Consider the following 19,492-nt stretch of genomic DNA (forward strand, 5'->3'; position numbering starts at 1 on the left):
CTTGACTTGCTGAGCAGGCTCTCCAGAAGAGCGAGATTTCAAAGAAAGAAACAACTTGCAATTGTTCCTAAAATTCAGAAAACTAGATCTATCTCCAGAAAAAAACTCTGGGATAGGAATTCTAGGTTCAGACATAGGAGCATGTACAACAAAATCTTGTATATTTTGAACCTTAGCAGCAAGATTATTCAGGCTGGAAGCCAAACTCTGGACGTCCATGATAAACAGCTGAGGTCAGAGCCATTCAAGGATTAAGAGGAGGTAAGACGCAGCCAGGCTGCAATTAAGGCTATGCAGCAAACTCTGAGGGGAAAAAAAAAAACAAAAAAAAAAACTTCCTCAGACTACTTTTCCTCCTACTTCAGCCAATACGATTACCACTTTTTGGCCGGCTATACTGTCATGATCCCAATGGCAGGGGATCACAAAAGGACAAGCACAAAAAACAAAACCAGCTCTAGGGTGATGGAAACTGAGCTGACCGCGATCCTGAACCTCAACACACAACTAGCTGTAGCCGGGGAACGTGCCTACGATGATTCCTAGACGTCTCGCGCCAGCCGAAGAACTAACTTTCCCTATTAGAAGAAACACAGACCTCTCTTGCCTCCAGAGAAACACCCCACAGAAATAGCAGCCCCCCACATGTAATGACGGTGAAATGAAAGGAAAGCACATACATAGTTATGAAAACAGATTCAGCAAAATGAGGCCCGCTAAAACTAGATAGCAGAGGATACAAAAGTGAACTGCGCGGTCAGCGAAAAACCCTACAAAAAACCATCCTGAAATTACTTGAACTCATGTTCCAACTCATGGAACATGAGGAGTAATATCAGCCCACTAGAGCAACCAGCAAAAAGGAATCACATATCTGCAAGCTGGACTAAGACAAAAATTAAGCAAAACGAGGAACAGGAAAATCAAAAACTTAGCTTGTCCTGAAGAATACAGAAGCGGGAAGCAGAGGTAACAAGACACACTGATTACATTGATAGCCGGCAAGGAAATGACAAGAAAGCCAGGTTAAATAGGAAACTCCCATATCCTGATAGAACAGGTGGACACCAGAGACCGCAGAGAAAACAAGTCACCCAGTACCATCTGTAACCACCAGAGGGAGCCCAAAAACAGAATCCACAACAGGTTACCACTGTTTAGGCACATCAGGGGTCTCCAAACGCAACATGGCGCCACCATTGATTCCAGCCAATCTCGTATTCAAAAAGTCAAATGGTGCTCCCTCAATTCCGAGCCCCGACGTGTGCCCAAACAGTGGTTTACCCCCACATATGGGGTACCAGCATACTCAGGATAAACTGCGCAACAATTACTGGGGTCCAATTTCTCCTGTTACCCTTGGGAAAGTAAAAAAATGCTTGCTAAAACATCATTTTTGAGGAAAGAAAAATGATTTTTTATTTTCACGGCTCTGCGTTGTAAACATCTGTGAAGCACTTGGGGGATCAAAGTGCTCACCACATATCTAGATAAGTTCCTTGGGGGGTCTGGTTTCTAAAATGGGGTCACTTGTGGGGGGTTTCTACTGTTTAGGCACACCAGGGGCTCTGCAAACGCAACGTGATGCCCGCAGACCATTCCATCAAAGTCTGCATTTCAAAAGTCACTACTTCCCTTCTGAGCCCCGACGTGTGCCCAAACAGTGGTTTACCTCCACACTTGTGGTATCAGCGTACTCAGGAGAAACTGGACAACAACTTTTGGGGTCCAATTTCTCCTGTAACCCTTTGGAAAAAAAAATTCTGGGCTAAATAATTATTTTTGAGGAAAGAAAATGTATTTATTATTTTCACGGCTCTGCATTATAAACTTCTATGAAGCACTTGGGAGTTCAAAGTGCTCACCACACATCTAGATAAGTTCCTTTCGGGGTCTAGTTTCCAAAATCGGGTCACTTGTGGGGGGTTTCTACTGTTTAGCCACATCAGGGGCTCTGCAAACGCAACGTGACACCCGCAGAGCATTCCATCAAAGTCTGCATTTCAAAACGTCACTACTTCAATTCCGAGCCCCGGCATGTGCCCAAACAGTAGTTTACCCCCACATATGGGGTATCACCGTACTCAGGAGAAACTGGACAACACATATTGGGGTCAAATTTCTCCTGTTACCCTTGGGAAAGTTAAAAAATTCTGTTATTTTTGAGGAAAGAAAACATATTTATTATTTTCACGGCTCTGCATTATAAACTTCTGTGAAGCACTTGGGGGTTCAAAGTGCTCACCACACATCTAGATAAGTTCCTTTCGGGGTCTAGTTTCCAAAATGGGGTCACTTGTGGGGGGTTTCTACTGTTAAGCCACATCAGGGGCTCTGCAAACGCAACGTGACGCCCACAGAGCATTCCATCAAAGTCTGCATTTCAAAACGTCACTACTTCACTTCCGAGCCTCGGCATGTGCCCAAACAGTGCCCCCACATATGGGGTATCAGCGTACTCAGGAGAAACTGGACAACAACTTTTGGGGTCAAATTTCTCCTGTTACCCTTGGGAAAATAAAAAATTGCAGGCTAAAAGATCATTTTTGAGAAAATAATTTTTTTTTTTCATGGCTCTGCGTTATAAACTTCTGTGAAGCACTTGGGGGTTCAAAGTCCTCACCACACATCTAGATTAGTTCCTTTGGGGGTCTAGTTTCTAAAATGGGGTCATTTCTGGGGGATCTCCAATGTTTAGGCACACAGGGGCTCTCCAAACGTGACATGGTGTACGCGAATGATTGGAGCTAATTTTCCATTTAAAAAGCCAAATGGCGTGCCTTCCCTTCCGAGCCCTGCCGTGCGCCCAAACAGTGGTTTACCCCCACATATGGGGTATCAGCGTACTCAGGACAAACTGGACAACAACATTTGGGGTCCAATTTCTCCTATTATCCTTGGAAAAATAGTTAATTCCAGGCTAAAAAATCATTTTTGAGGAAAGAAAAATTATTTTTTATTTTCATGGCTCTGCGTTATAAACTTCTGTGAAGCACCTGGGGGTTTAAAGTGCTCAATATGCATCTAGATAAGTTCCTTGGGGGGTCTAGTTTCCAAAATGGGGTCACTTCTGGGGGAGCTCCAATGTTTAGGCACACAGGGGCTCTCCAAACGTGACATGGTGTCCGCTAACAATTGGAGCTAATTTTCCATTCAAAAAGTCAAATGGCGCGCCTTCCCTTCCGAGCCCTGCCGAGTGCCAAAACAGTGGTTTACCCCCACATATGAGGTATTGGCGTACTCGGGATAAATTGCCCAACAAATTTTATGATCCATTTTATCCTATTGCCCATGTGAAAATGAAAAAATTGAGGCGAAAATAATTTTTTTGTGAAAAAAAAGTACTTTTTAATTTTTACAGATCAATTTGTGAAGCACCTGAGGGTTTAAAGTGCTCACTAGGCATCTAGATAAGTTCCTTGGGGGGTCTACTTTCCAAAATGGGGTCACTTGTGGGGGGGCGCCAATGTTTAGGCACACAGGGGCTCTCCAAACGCGACATGGTGTCCGCTAACGATGGAGATAATTTTTCATTCAAAAAGTCAAATGGCGCTCCTTCCCTTCCGAGCCTTACCATGTGCCCAAACAGTGGTTTACCCCCACATGTAAGGTATTGGTGTACTCAGGAGAAATTGCCCAACATATTTTAGGATCCATTTTATCCTGTTGCCCATGTGAAAATGAAAAAATTGAGGCTAAAAGAATTTTTTTGTGAAAAAAAAGTACTTTTTCATTTTTACGGATCAATTTGTGAAGCACCTGGGGGTTCAAAGTGCTCACTATGCATCTAGATAAGTTCCTTGGGGCGTCTAGTTTCCAAAATGGGGTCACTTGTGGGGGAGCTCCAATTTTTAGGCACACGGGGGCTCTCCAAACGTGACATGGTGTCCGCTAAAGAGTGGAGCCAATTTTTCATTCAAAAAGTCAAATGGCGCTCCTTCCCTTCCAAGCCCTGCCGTGCGCCCAAACAGTAGTTTACCCCCACATATGAGGTATCAGCGTACTCAGGACAAATTGGACAACAACTTTCGTGGTTCAGTTTCTCCTTTTACCATTGGGAAAATAAAAACATTGTTGCTAAAAGATAATTTTTGTGACTAAAAAGTTAAATGTTCATTTTTTCCTTCCATGTTGCTTCTGCTGCTGTGAAGCACCTGAAGGGTTAATAAACTTCTTAAATGTGGTTTTGAGTACCTTGAGGGGTGCAGTTTTTAGAATGGTGTCACTTTTGGGTATTTTCAGCCATATAGACCCCTCAAACTGACTTCAAATGTGAGGTGGTCCCTAAAAAAAATGGTTTTGTAAATTTCATTGTAAAAATGAGAAATCGCTGGTCAAATTTTAACCCTTATAACTTCCTAGCAAAAAAAAATTTTGTTTCCAAAATTGTGCTGATGTAAAGTATACATGTGGGAAATGTTATTTATTAACTATTTTGTGTCACATAACTCTCTGGTTTAACAGAATAAAAATTCAAAATTTGAAAATTGTGAAATTTTCAAAATTTTCGCCAAATTTCCATTTTTATCACAAATAAACGCAGAATTTATTGACCTAAATTTACCACTAACATGAAGCCCAATATGTCACGAAAAAACAATCTCAGAACCGCTAGGATCCGTTGAAGCGTTCCTGAGTTATTACCTCATAAAGGGACACTGGTTAGAATTGCAAAAAACGGCAAGGTCTTTAAGGTCAAAATAGGCTGGGTCATGAAGGGGTTAAAGGGATAATCCACATGCAAGATAAGGTCTATTTTCACTTCTACCACTTTACAGTTGTAATAGAGTGCAGGGTAGAGTATGTCACCACGGAACAGACAGATCAACTGTTGAGGGGGATTTATTAAAAGGAGTAAGATTCTCCTCGCAGGGAGAAAACAGGGTGTTAGTAGAGATAAAGCAAACAGTATAACAATACACAACAAGCTAACTGAAGCAATGAAACAGTTAAGCGGAATAGAAATGGTTAACGAGTGTTCTTGTAACTTATCAGTCCAGCGAGGTCCTGACTGGAGGGTCCTTATTCCAACGTGGGTACAGTCACCAGCAGCACTTGAAGATTCTGAAGTCTCTCCTCTGTCTCCTGGGAACTGGAGACACGGGGTTAAATCTTTGCAGTCTTTTTCTCAGAGTGAAACTGGAAGCAGGAAGTAGCACAGCCACACTGCTGCAGGAGTCTCTGTATGTTGGGCTGGCAGTCTCTCTGCAGTAGCAATGCTACACACACACACTGGGCAGTTTACTTATCACATTCAGGGGTCCTGGCTTGTCACTGCGGTCACCGGGGCTGCACGATCGGGTCACTGTCCCTGCACTGTCAGGGGATACGTCTTCTCTGATTACGGAGGCTTCCGAGTCCACACCCTCACATACAGCCTTCACTATGGTGGGTATCTCAGCCTCAGTGCCCTCACAGGGAGCACTCTCTCTCGGGGAGTGCGGCGCTGCAGCCTGCTTTCTCTCTCACGCGCTATCCCCTCTGTCCCACGCGCTCTGCTTTCCCGCTCTTTTCTGACCACACTCCTCTCTCTTCCTCTCCGCCCCCAGCAGTCACATGGTCTCCTCTGTCCAGGGCAGAAAGTCCACCCGCCAACAACCCATCTGTCCAACTAAGTGGTTCCAGGTAAGGAGCAGAGAAAGCAACCTCCTTTGGGCTCGTCTTCCTCTTCACCCCCTTACACAGTCTATGTACAAAATAATACTCCACTATGGCACTGTGTACATACATTACATTACTAATCCTATGCATTCTGTATTGTATTCCAGAGCTGCACACACTATTCTGCTGGTGCAGTCACTGTGTACATACATTACATTACTTATCCTGTACTGATCCTGAGTTACATCCTGTATTATACTCCAGAGCTGCACTCACTATTCTGCTGGTGCAGTCACTGTGTACATACATTACTTATCCTGTACTGATCCTGAGTTACATCCTGTATTATACTCCAGAGCTGCACTCACTATTCTGCTGTGCAGTCCCTGTGTACATACATTACATTACTTATCCTGTACTGATCCTGAGGTATACCCTGTATAATACCCCAGAGCTGCACTCACTATTCTGCTGTGCAGTCCCTGTGTACATACATTACATTACTTATCCTGTACTGATCCTGAGGTATACCCTGTATAATACCCCAGAGCTGCACTCACTATTCTGCTGGTGCAGTCACTGTGTACATACATTACAATACTTACCCTGTACTGATCCTGAGTTACATCCTGTATTATACCGCAGAGCTGCACTCACTATTCTGTTGCAGTCACTGTGTGCATACATTACATTACTTATCCTGTACTGATCCTGAGTTTCTTCCTGTATTATACTCCAGAGCTGCACTTACTATTCTGCTGGAGGAGTCACTGCGTACATAAATTACATTACTTATCCTGTACTGATCGTGAGTTACATCCTGTATTATACTCCAGAGCTGCACTACTATTCTCCTGGTGCAGTCACTGTGTACATACATTACATTACTTATCCTGTACTGATCCTGAGTTATATCCTGTATAATACCCCAGAGCTGCACTCACTATTCTGCTGGTGCAGTCACTGTGTACATACATTACATTACTTATCCTGTACTGATGCTGAGTTACATCCTGTATTATACTCCAGAGCTGCACTCACTATTCTGCTGGTGCAGTCACTGTGTACATACAGTACATTACTTACCCTGCACTGATCTTGAGTTGCATCCTGTATTATACTCCAGAGCTGCACTCACTATTCTGCTGGTGCAGTCACTGTGTACATATATTACATTACTTATCCTGTACTGATCCTGAGTTATATCCTGTATAATACCCCAGAGCTGCACTCACTAATCTGCTAGTGCAGTCACTGTGGACATACATTACATTACTTACCCTGTACTGATCTTGAGTTACATCCTGTATTATACTCCAGAGCTGCACTCACTATTCTGCTACTGCAGTCACTGTGGACATACATTACACCCAGTACATATTTTATTATAAAAATGAAAAACATAACAATAATAAAAACAGAAGCAAAACAGAAATATCAGCCAGAAAAATAATCGGCATACTGAACACTCGTCCAGCCGCTCATTCTCTCCTTTCACACATATTATACATATACTAGATGGAGGCCCGATGCGAGGGCGGTAATGTCACGATGGAGGCTGGTTTTGCAGCGTTGAGAATCTCTTCCCCATGTGCTCACCCACCTATCCACTCTCTCTTTCCCCATGTGCTGACTTCTCCTGTCTGTGCTCTCCTTTGATCTATCTACCCCATGTGCTATCACCCTTGTCTGCTGTCTCCTTCCTGTACTGTGTTCTCCCCATACAGAACATACCACATCTCCTGGTCAGGGGAGGAAGCAAAAGACAATACTGAACATTACAGCAGGAGATCGCAAAGGATACATTTTGTGAGGTTAAATATTATTTAAAAACAGTTAGTGAAATATTTTACCTGACAAAAGAAATCTTCTGTGATCCCCTGCTGTAATGTCAGTATTGTCTTTTGCTTCCTCCCCTGCCCAGGTGATGTGGTATGCTCCGTACAAGGTCAGACACAGACAATTTTTAAAATGAGCTTTCGTTAGTGGGAAAACCCCTATAATGTGACTGGCTTCCTCTGCCTATAGACACGTCGCACATCTGCCGCCGGGATCAGCCGAATGATTCACTGCACCTGCGCGGAATTCACACAGGTGCAGTAAATCAGACCGCCGCCATCTTTGTGCAGACAGATAGCGGCGGTCATTAACCCTCCGTCAGGAACAATATTTGCACTAACTCGTAATGGAACAATGTGCCTGTCAAGCGCAGGCTAGAAAAATGCCTAGAATATCTAATTTTCTCAATTTTAGTGATCTAAAAGTGATCATAGACCTTCATAGGGATGTAATAAAAGAGACTACACATTATCAGGTGCAAAACAAACCCATTTACTCAACATAAAAGTAATAACTTTGATATACACAAATTTCAAAACTCCTGAGAAGCACACTTTCATTTGTAAGAAAATCTGCCTTATTTATATGAAATATCCACAAACCTTTCTCTATCCATTCATAAAACAAGCTAAATAAACAATAGTAATGACTAAAAACATTACATACCAACCTTATAAAGTGTGATGTGTTCGGGACCAATGAGCCTGAGAAGCCAGCACAGCTATATCTTCCTTCCTGAAGCTCTGCAGACCAACTGTGGTATCAGGTTTCACATAGCAGCTAGAGCCAGGAGACCATCTAGAGGGAGGGGGTTTCCTGAAAATCTGGTGGGAAGGGAGAAATGAAAGTAGAAGTGCTGCGCCTGTCAGATCCATTGTTCCTGACGGAGGGTTAAAACTGCACATGCGCTCCTCCTGTACAAAGATGGCGGCGGTCAGTGAATTATTCGGCTGATCCCAGCGGCGGCGTGTTCACGATGGTGTTCCGCTGGTGGTACCGTGCAAAAAGCTGCCTATGGCGTATACAGTTTGTGTGTGTGGTGTTTACTGCATATACAGTGTGTGTTTGTGTGTGTGTGGTGCGTACAGCGTATACAGTGTGTGTGGGTGTGTGGTGCGATGGTGTTCCGCTGGTGGTACTGCGCAAGAGGCTGGTACCACCAGCAGTTTCCATATTGAGTCACCCATCACTTGGGTGTCCCAATATGGAGGTCGGTAAACTTCCGCAGCTTGGAATTCTGGGATCCGGACACATCTGGACAGAACAGGATGTGAAGACATTACAAGGTAAGTATATATTAAAATACAGAATAATAACTAATATTAAGTACTCACTCCTTTGGTCCAGTCACCAAACAAAATAATAACAAACAAATAAAATAAACAATAGCAAAAAAAAAACTATATACATACTTTTTTTCAGTTTTTTAATTTATTTTTTCTAAATTTTAAATAAAATAACTACAAACTTTACAAATATATACAATACTAAGCTATCCACCACCCCACACTCAAGCCCACCATTCCCAACCCCCGCAGTGACCTGAGAGCTGGTCCTGCGTATCATGCCTTAGTCCATGTCCAACGTCCAAAGGCCAGATCAGGCAGTGTCAGTTTTTCCCACCAAACACCCCAGTGTCCCATAATCCCACAAGATGAACCCACCTCTCCCCTTTTCCCACCACCCAGCCCAACACCTACACCCAAATCTATATCCTTATATACAATATATACAGCAGCACACACTACAATAACCACAAATCACAAAGCCCAAGTTCGGCGCCTGCAGCCCTACATCACTGTATACCGACCAAACAAAGCAAAAATCTATAGTGTCAGCAGCATCCCACCATCAGGAAAGGAGATGACCATACTAGGGCACACTAAAAGAAAAGCCCCTCCAGAGGAGAGAGGCCCTCCATGTGCCCAGTCTCTCATACTCCAGAGAGCGCACCTTCACCAGGTCACCGAGTATGGTCCTAAACACATCGTCCACTGGGAAGATTTTCCGTTGCGTCGATACTAAGCACCGTGAGTTCCACATGTGATACCTAACCACTGCTAACACTAACTAGAAATAAGGTGGCTGGACCATCCCGATACCGGCCAACGGTCCATGATCCACCCTCCTAAGAAGTGGGCCAATTGCAAACACATACATCAGCGGGCTCAAGGGACAACCCTGGCGAACACCAGAATCAACCTCACAAGAACTGCCAATCCAACGGTTGACAAGCGGGAAGCTCTCTGCCCCACTGTGCAAGGTCTTAAGCCAATCAACAATCCCCCCCCCCGACAGGCCATATCTCAGAAGGATGGACCAGAGGTACTCGTGATTAACCCGATCAAACGCTTTTGCCTGGTCCAATGACAGCATGTACCCCTTCCAGTCACCAGCCCTACCCTGCTCCACTGCCTCGGACACAGAGCACAGCACTAAATGTGCTGCGGCCTGGAACAGAGCAATGCTGGGCCTCCAAAAGGAGTCGGGGTTCAAATTTCACCAGCCGATTAAACAGCACCTTTGCCAGAACCTTCCTGTCTGCATTGAGAAGTACTATGGGATGCCAATTCTCAACGCAAGATGGGTCCTTACCCTTTGACAAGATGATCAGGGCAGTGCCTGAGGAAAGACACTCATTGAATACCTCAGTCAAGAAGGGAACCAAAACATCCTTAAAGGTCTTATAGAATTCAGATCTTGACCAGCCATCTTGACCAGGCGATTTTTTTTGGGGAGCAAGCCCTTCAGTTGCCAACTTATCTTCCTCTTCCCTGATAATTTCTTTCAAAACGTCGAGGGGTCTACCCCTGGTTCGGGGTGGGCTTCAGCCAGGAAAGCCGACATCTCATCCCAATCAAGATCTCTCTTCCCCAAGAGGTGCGAGTAGAAGGATCTGACAACATCCAGGATTCCTGATCTGGATCACCTCAGGGACCCCATAGTATCAACCAGTGCTGTAACTACTTTACTATTCACTGACTTCTTGCAGTTTCTGTAAGTGTCGGGCAAGCGGTACTTCCCGTAATCCCTCTCAAAAACCAAAGATGCGTGTCTATCAAACTGACACCTCATAAGCAAAGGACTGTCTTATCTCCACTTCTTCCAAAAGAGATGAATTGAGCCTCCAAAAGCCTCTTCCCATCCAGAGGGTCTTTCTAACATTCAGGGAAAACAAACAGTGGTCAGAAAACTGCACCTTGACAACAGACACTGCTGAAGAGACAGCTTCCTCCTTGAAATAAAGCCTACCGATCCTGGACCTACAGTTACCTTTATGATAGGTGAACCCCTCGTGGCCTGGTGTGTTCCGAATGTGGACATCCACCAGGCGAGCCTCACTAGCTATACTATTAAGGGTGACACTATCATAAGTCAGCTTGTCTCTGGAACCTCCTCTATCTTGGGGCCTCGTGACTGTATTGAAGTCCCCTCCAAAGACAACCTGCCAACTTGTAAAAAGGTAGGGCTTGATCCTCACAAAGAGAAACTTTCGATCCCACTTAGATTGGGGACCAAAGATGTTAATGAGCCGGAGCTCTTGTCCCTTCATGAGGACATCTAAGATCAGGCACCTCCCTATTTCTAACTCAATAACCCGTCGGTATTCCACCGGTGCATTAAAAAGGACCGCCACTCCGCTATATGGCTTGGCCACAAGAGACCAATAGGAGGGCCCGAGTCTCCACTCCCTCTTAGCTTTAAACACGTCTGCCATGTTTGGCAGCCTGGTCTCTTGCAAAAAGAAAATGTCAGCTTCAACCCGGCTGAGAAAATCAAAGGCCGCAAATCTAGCTGTATTTGACTTTATGCTGGCGACATTAATGGACGCCAGCGTTAACGGAGTGGGTACTGCCATCATTGGTGATTGAGTTAGACACCTTTCTTCTTCCCACTCCCCTTATCCTCTGCCTTAGAGGAGGAATCCTTCCTCCTCTTTAATGACATAGAGGTATCCATTCCCACATGTTTTTTCTATTTATCATCCTCGTCTCCGGACTCTGGGCCAGTCCCTCCCTCCAAGGACCTTACATTCCTAGAAGAAGGAGACTCGGCACCTCCTGTAAGCCACACCGAAGCCGAAACCTCACCCTGAACTTCCTCCTCAGAGGAAGAGATTTTCTCAAGGGCTTGGAACCGGTTAGAAAGACCAACCAGAGGGGAGTCATTTTTTCCTTCCTTAGGTACCTTGGTCAGAGCGGGAGAAGATGTTTTATCTCCCTTCTATCTCTTCTTTTTGGTGCCGAGCTTACACTTATCCTCTAGCAACAGCCTATTATCCTCATTAAATACTTTCATAATGGGAGTACTCGGAGGCAGTGTTGCTTTCCTCCCTGTGGATCCACCTGACCTCCTCATCCAACTCATCATCCCTCGGGGCCTCAGCAGTAAAGGTACCTTCACACTGAGCAACTTTAGAACGATAACTATAGCGATCCGTGACGTTGCAGCATCCTGGATAGCGATATCGTTGTGTTTGACACGCAGCAGCGATCAGGATCCTGCTGTGACATCGCTGGTTTACGCTAGAAGGCCAGCACTTTATTTCGTCGCTGGATCACCCGCTGACATCGCTGAATCGGCGTGTGTGATGCCGATCCAGCGATGTCTTCACTTGTAACCAGGGTAAACATCGGGTTACTAAGCGCAGGGCCGCACTTAGTAACCCAATATTTACCCTGGTTACCATTGTAAATGTAAAAAAAAAAACACTACATACTTACATTCCAGTGTCTGTCGCGTCCCCCGGCGTCAGCTTTCCTGCACTGTCAGCGCCGGCCGGCCGTAAAGCAGAGTACAGCGGTGACGTCACCGCTCTGCTTTACGGCCGGCGCTTACACAGTGCAGGGAAGCTGATGCCGGGGGACGCGACAGACACCGGAATGTAAGTATGTAGTGTTTTTTTTTTTTACATTTACAATGGTAACCAGGGTAAACATCGGGTTACTAAGCGCGGCCCTGCGCTTAGTAACCCGATGTTTACCCTGGTTACCCGGGGACTTCGGCATCGTTGGTCGCTGGAGAGCTGTCTGTGTGACAGCTCTCCAGCGACCACACAACGACTAAACAGCGATGCTGCAGCGATCGGCATCGTTGTCTATATCGCTGCAGCATCGCTTAATGTGATGGAACCTTAAGACTGGCGTCCATGACAGGGGCCGCCCCAGTAGCCCGGGGCTTGCCCGTCTCTCTATCCTGTCTGCGCTTGTCTAGACGCCTCAGCTGGGCAGGTCTTTTTATTGCTTTTCCTCCTCGGCTTCTCAGCTCCCTCACCCATGCTAGTCCCTTCCCCAGCAGAATCAGCCTCACAGCTTCCTTCCACTGGAGTCATGACTACATTAGCAAAGGAGCGAGGACTGAATAGGTGACCTAACTCACCACACAGGTGGCATCTAATCTCCACACAAGATGCAGCAAGTTGGCCGATATCCCCACACAATGCACATTTCTGCACAGTGCAGTTTGCACTGAAGTGTGTGGGGTCGCCGCACTTGTGACAGAGCTTCGGTTGCCCCTGGTAGAAGACTAAGTTACGATCCCCACCCAGGAAGGCAGATGATTGTATGTGGGCAACCGTACCACCTGAATGCTTAAGTTTTACCATAAACATCCAGGCCCCTGACCAGATACCAAACTCGTCATGGTTTTTATTTGGCATTTCCACCACCTCTCCATACCAGCCAAGCCACATCATGATGTCATAACAAGAAAGCGACTTGTTACAGGTCATCACGGTCACTTTCTTGACTTGGTTTTGGTGAGACACCGCTTGAACGGCAAAGTCTCTCCAGTCGGGCTCATTTTTTGCCAACTCATAGATCGACCAGAAAAGCTCAAGCCCCTCCGGCCGAACATAGCTGACATCAAACTCAGGCGTGGAATAGGGATGTATCAAGGCGTAGCTGTCAATCGTCTTGAAACCTATCCTCAGCAGGAGCTCCACAACCTTAGACCTTGGAGGACATGTATCACTGCCCCTCCACTGAAGATGGCCCACATTCCTATGCACGCTACCCAGCCCAGCTGTTGGGAGGGACCACACTGTATCCCCCCTCTTTGTTCTCGGATGGCCCTGAGGCCATGCCTCTCGAACCTCTACCATTAGTGACCTTGCCCCTTCTTTAGAGCCTCCAGGAGATGCCGCTGCAACATGCCATTCCCAGAGCCCAGGGATGAGGAGGACGCCCTATTTACCCCGGAGGTGACAGTGGCATAATTTCTGACTGGTGCTGCCACCACCGGGGGGGGCAACCAGACCAGTGACCACATCCACACTAACAATATCACTATTACCCATCTCCATAACCCCCTCACTCTCCACCAAACCAGCAAACACACCCCATACACAAAGAATTTTCCTCATCCATACCCACCACCACAGTCACTCCTGCTGGCCCAGTGATAACAGGGGGTGACATTTTGACCTCTGCATCATCAGGCACAAGGGGCTCGGCCTCCTCCAGGAACTGGAGGCAACCTCACCCTGGGTCTTACGTGTGCCCTCCGCATCATCAGTTGATATTTTCCGCTGCTCTACTGTTGAAACCAGGCACCGCTGATCTTTCACTGTTGTGAGGTGCCACTGATCCTTTATATCATCATCTTGTTGACCAGTGGCGCCAACACTTAATAGGACTTTGGTGGGAGGAGCGGAACTCTGTTATGATCTGGTGGTTAGGACAAATAGTGGACCTGGTAGTTAGAGCACCAGGAAAGACCTGATAGTACATTAACACAGGACAAGCTCTGGGAAGTGGAACCTCTGCTGACCGCAATCCCTAATCCTATCACGCACACTAGAAATAGCCGTGGAGCGCTCCTATCATGACCTAGGCTCCTCGTCACAGCCTCAGAACTAGCCAGCCCTAGAGATAGGAAAAATAAGCCTATCTTGCCTCAGAGAAAATTCCCCAAAGGAAAAGGCAGCCCCCCACATATATTGACTGTGAGTAAGATGAAATCACAAACACAGAGATGAAATAGATTTAGCAAAGAGAGGCCCGACTTACTAAACAGACAGAAGATAGGAAAGGTCACTTTTCAGTCAGCACAAAACCCTACAAAAGCCACACAGAGAGTGCAGGGAAAAATACCTTCCGCACCGACTAACGGAGCGGAGGCGCCCCTCTGCGTCCCAGAGCTTCCAGCAAGCAAGGCAAAATTCACATAAGCATGCTGGACAGAAAAAATAGCAAACAAGAAAAAAGCAAAGCGAAACTTAGCTTTTGCTGGAGGAAACAGGTAACCAGAAAGATCCAGGAGCGAACTAGACCAATGCTACAACATTGACAGCTGGCATGGGGCAAAGATCTAAGTGGAGTTAAATAGAGCAGCCCACTAACGAATTAGCCTCGTCACCTGTGGAAGGAAACTCAGAAACACCCACAGGCACCAGAGAAAGTCCATGGACAGAACTAGCCGAAGTACCATTCATGACCACAGGAGGGAGCCCGAAAACAGAATTCACAACAGTACCCCCCCCTTGAGGAGGGGTCACCGAACCTTCACGAGAGCCCCCAGGCCGACCAGGATGAGCCAAATGAAAGGCACGAACCAGATCGGCCGCATGAACATCAGAGGCAAAAACCCAGGAATTATCCTCCTGACCATAACCCTTCCACTTGACCAAGTACTGGAGTTTCCGTCTCGAAATACGAGAATCCAAAATCTTCTCCACCACATACTCCAACTCCCCCTCAACCAACACCGGAGCAGGAGGGTCAACGGATGGAACCACAGGCGCCACGTATCTCCGCAATAACGACCTATGGAACACATTATGGATGGCAAAAGAATCTGGAAGGGCCAAACGAAATGACACAGGATTGATAACCTCAGAAATTTTATACGGACCAATGAAACGAGGCTTAAACTTAGGAGAGGAAACCTTCATAGGAACATAACGAGACGACAACCAAACTAAATCCCCAACACGAAGTCGGGGACCCACACAGCGCCGGCGGTACGCGAAACGTTGAGCCTTCTCCTGGGACAATGTCAAATTGTCCACCACATGAGTCCAAATCTGCTGCAACCTATCCACCACAGTATCTACACCAGGACAGTCCGAAGACTCAACCTGCCCTGAAGAGAAACGAGGATGGAAACCAGAATTGCAGAAAAACGGCGAAACCAAAGTAGCCGAGCTGGCCCGATTATTAAGGGCAAACTCAGCCAACGGCAAAAAGGACACCCAATCATCCTGATCAGCAGAAACAAAGCATCTCAGATACGTTTCCAACGTCTGATTAGTTCGTTCGGTTTGGCCATTTGTCTGAGGATGGAAAGCCGAGGAAAAAGACAAATCAATGCCCATCCTAGCACAAAAAGAACGCCAAAACCTCGAAACAAACTGGGAACCTCTGTCCGAAACGATGTTCTCCGGGATGCCATGTCAACGAACCACATGCTGGAAAAACAATGGCACTAAATCAGAGGAGGAAGGCAATTTAGACAAGGGTACCAAATGGACCATCTTAGAAAAGCGATCACAAACCACCCAAATGACTGACATCTTTTGAGAGACGGGGAGATCCGAAATAAAATCCATAGAAATATGCGTCCAGGGCCTCTTCGGGACCGGCAAGGGCAAAAGCAACCCACTAGCACGAGAACAGCAGGGCTTAGCCCGAGCACAAGTCCCACAGGACTGCACAAAAGAACGCACATCCCGTGACAAAGAAGGCCACCAAAAGGATCTAGCCACCAAATCTCTGGTACCAAAGATTCCAGGATGCCCAGCCAACACCGAACAATGAAGCTCAGAGATAACTCTGCTAGTCCATTTATCAGGGACAAACAGTTTCTCTGCTGGGCAACGGTCAGGTCTATCAGCCTGAAATTTTTGCAGCACCCGCCGCAAATCAGGGGAGATGGCAGACAAAATTATCCCCTCTTTGAGAATACCTGCCGGCTCAGAAACACCCAGAGAGTCAGGCACAAAACTCCTTGACAGGGCATCAGCCTTCACATTCTTAGAGCCCGGAAGGTACGAAACCACAAAATCAAAACGGGAGAAAAATAACGCCCATCGAGCCTGTCTCGGATTCAACCGTTTGGCAGACTCAAGATAAGTCAAATTTTTGTGATCTGTCAAGACCACCACACGATGCTTGGCTCCTTCAAGCCAATGACGCCACTCCTCGAATGCCCACTTCATGGCCAACAATTCTCGATTACCAACATCATAATTGCGCTCAGCAGGCGAAAACTTTCTAGAAAAGAAAGCTCATGGCTTCATTCTCGAGCCATCAGAACTTCTTTGCGACAAAACAGCCCCTGCTCCAATCTCATAGGCATCAACCTCAACCTGAAACGGGAGCAAAACATCTGGCTGGCACAACACAGGGGCAGAAGAAAAATGACGCTTCAATTCCTGAAAAGCATCCACGGCCGCAGAAGACCAATTGACCACATCAGCACCCTTCTTGGTCAAATCAGTCAACGGTTTAGCAACACTAGAAAAATTAGCGATGAAGCGACGATAAAAATTAGCAAAGCCCAGGAACTTTTGCAGGCTCTTCACAGATGTCGGCTGAGTCCAATCATGAATGGCCTGGACTTCAACAGGGTCCATCTCGACAGTAGAAGGGGAAAAAATGAACCCCATAAATGAAACCTTCTGAACTCCAAAGAGACACTTTGACCCCTTCACAAACAAGGAATTAGCACGAAGGACCTGGAACACCATTCTGACCTGCTTCACATGAGACTCCCAATCATCCGAAAAGACCAAAATATCATCCAAATACACAATCAGGAATTTATCCAGGTACTCTCGGAAGATGTCATGCATAAAGGACTGAAATACTGATGGAGCATTGGAAAGCCCGAATGGCATCACCAGGTACTCAAAATGGCCCTCTGGCGTATTAAATGCTGTTTTCCATTCATTGCCCCGTTTAATACGCACAAGATTATACGCCCCTCGAAGGTCTATCTTGGTAAACCAACTAGCCCCTTTAATACGAGCAAACAAGTCGGACAGCAACGGCAAAGGATACTGAAATTTGACAGTAATTTTATTAAGAAGGCGGTAATCAATACAAGGTCTCAAAGAACCATCCTTCTTGGCCACAAAAAAGAACCCTGCTCCCAACGGTGATGACGATGGGCGCATATGGCCTTTCTCCAAGGATTCCTTTATATAACTCCGCATAGCGGCGTGTTCTGGCACAGATAAATTGAACAATCGGCCCTTAGGAAACTTACTACCAGGAATCAAATTGATAGCACAATCGCAATCCCTATGAGGAGGTAGGGCACTGGATTTGGGCTTATCAAATACATCCCGGTAATCCGACAAAAACTCCGGGACTTCAGAAGGGGTGGATGACGAAATAGACAAAAATGGAACATCACCATGTACCCCCTGACAACCCCAGCTAGATAAAGACAAAGATTTCCAGTCCAATACTGTATTATGGACCTGTAGCCATGGTAACCCTAAAACGACCACATCATGCAGATTATGTAACACCAAAAAACGGATATCCTCCTGATGTGCAGGAGCCATGCACATGGTCAATTGGGTCCAGTACTGAGGCTTATTCTTGGCCAAAGGCGTAGCATCAATTCCTCTCAATGGAATAGGATGCTGCAAGGGCTCCAAGAAAAAACCACTGCGCCTAGCATACTCCAAGTCCATCAAATTCAGGGCAGCGCCCGAATCCACAAATGCCATAACAGAGTAGGAAGACAAAGAACAAATCAGAGTAACGGACAATAGAAATTTTGACTGTACCGTACCAATGGTGGCAGACCTAGCGAACCGCTTAGTGCGCTTAGGAAAATTGGAGATAGCATGAGTGGAATCACCACAGTAAAAACACAGCCCATTCCGACGTCTGTGTTCCTGCCGTTCAGCTCTGGTCAAAGTCCTATCACACTGCATAGGCTCAGGCCCATGCTCAGATAGTACCGCCAAATGGTGCACAGTTTTACGCTCACGCAAGCGCCGATCGATCTGAATAGCCAAAGACATAGACTCATTCAGACCAGCAGGCATGGGAAATCCCACCATGACATGTTTAAGGGCTTCAGAGAGACCCTTTCTGAAGATTGCTGCCAGGGCACATTCATTCCACTGAGTAAGCACAGACCACTTTCTAAACTTCTGACAATATATCTCTGCTTCATCCTGACCCTGACACAGGGCCAGCAAGATTTTCTCTGCCTAATCCACTGAATTAGGTTCGTCATAAAGCAATCCGAGCGCCAGAAAAAACGCATCCACATCACGCAATGCCGGATCTCCTGGCGCAAGGGAAAATGCCCAGTCTTGAGGGTCACCACGTAACAAAGAAATAATGATCCTTACTTGTTGAACAGGATCACCTGAGGAGCGAGGTTTCAAAAATAGAAACAATTTACAATTATTTTTGAAATTCAAGAACTTAGATCTATCACCAAAAAATAAATCAGGAATTGGAATCCTAGGCTCTGACATCGGATTCTGAACCACAAAATCTTGAATGTTTTGTACCCTTGTAGTGAGATTATCCATCCGAGAGGACAGACCTTGAATGTCCATGTCTACACCTGTGTTCTGAACCACCCAGAGGTAAAGGGGAAAAGTGAGACAGAACACGCTGCAAAGAAAAAAAAATGGTCTCAGAGCTTCACTTATCCCTCTATTGAGATGCATCAATACTTTTGGCCAGCTATACTGTTATGATCTGGTGGTTAGGACAAATAGTGGACCTGGTAGTTAGAGCACCAGGAAAGACTTGATAGAACATTAACATAGGACAAGCTCTGGGAAGTGGAACCTCTGCTGACCACAATCCCTAATCCTATCATGCACACTAAAAATAGCCGTGGAGCGCTCCTATCATGACCTAGGCGCCTCGTCACAGCCTCAGAACTAGCTAGCCCTAGAGATAGGAAAAATAAGCCTATCTTGCCTCAGAGAAAATTCCCCAAAGGAAAAGGCAGCCCCCACATATATTGACTGTGAGTTAAGATGAAATCACAAAACACAGAGATGAAATAGATTTAGCAAAGAGAGGCCCGACTTACTAAACAGACAGAAGATAGGAAAGGTCACTTT

The sequence above is a fragment of the Ranitomeya imitator genome, chromosome 2 (genome assembly GCF_032444005.1).
Source record: "Ranitomeya imitator isolate aRanImi1 chromosome 2, aRanImi1.pri, whole genome shotgun sequence".
Lineage (NCBI taxonomy): Eukaryota > Metazoa > Chordata > Amphibia > Anura > Dendrobatidae > Ranitomeya > Ranitomeya imitator.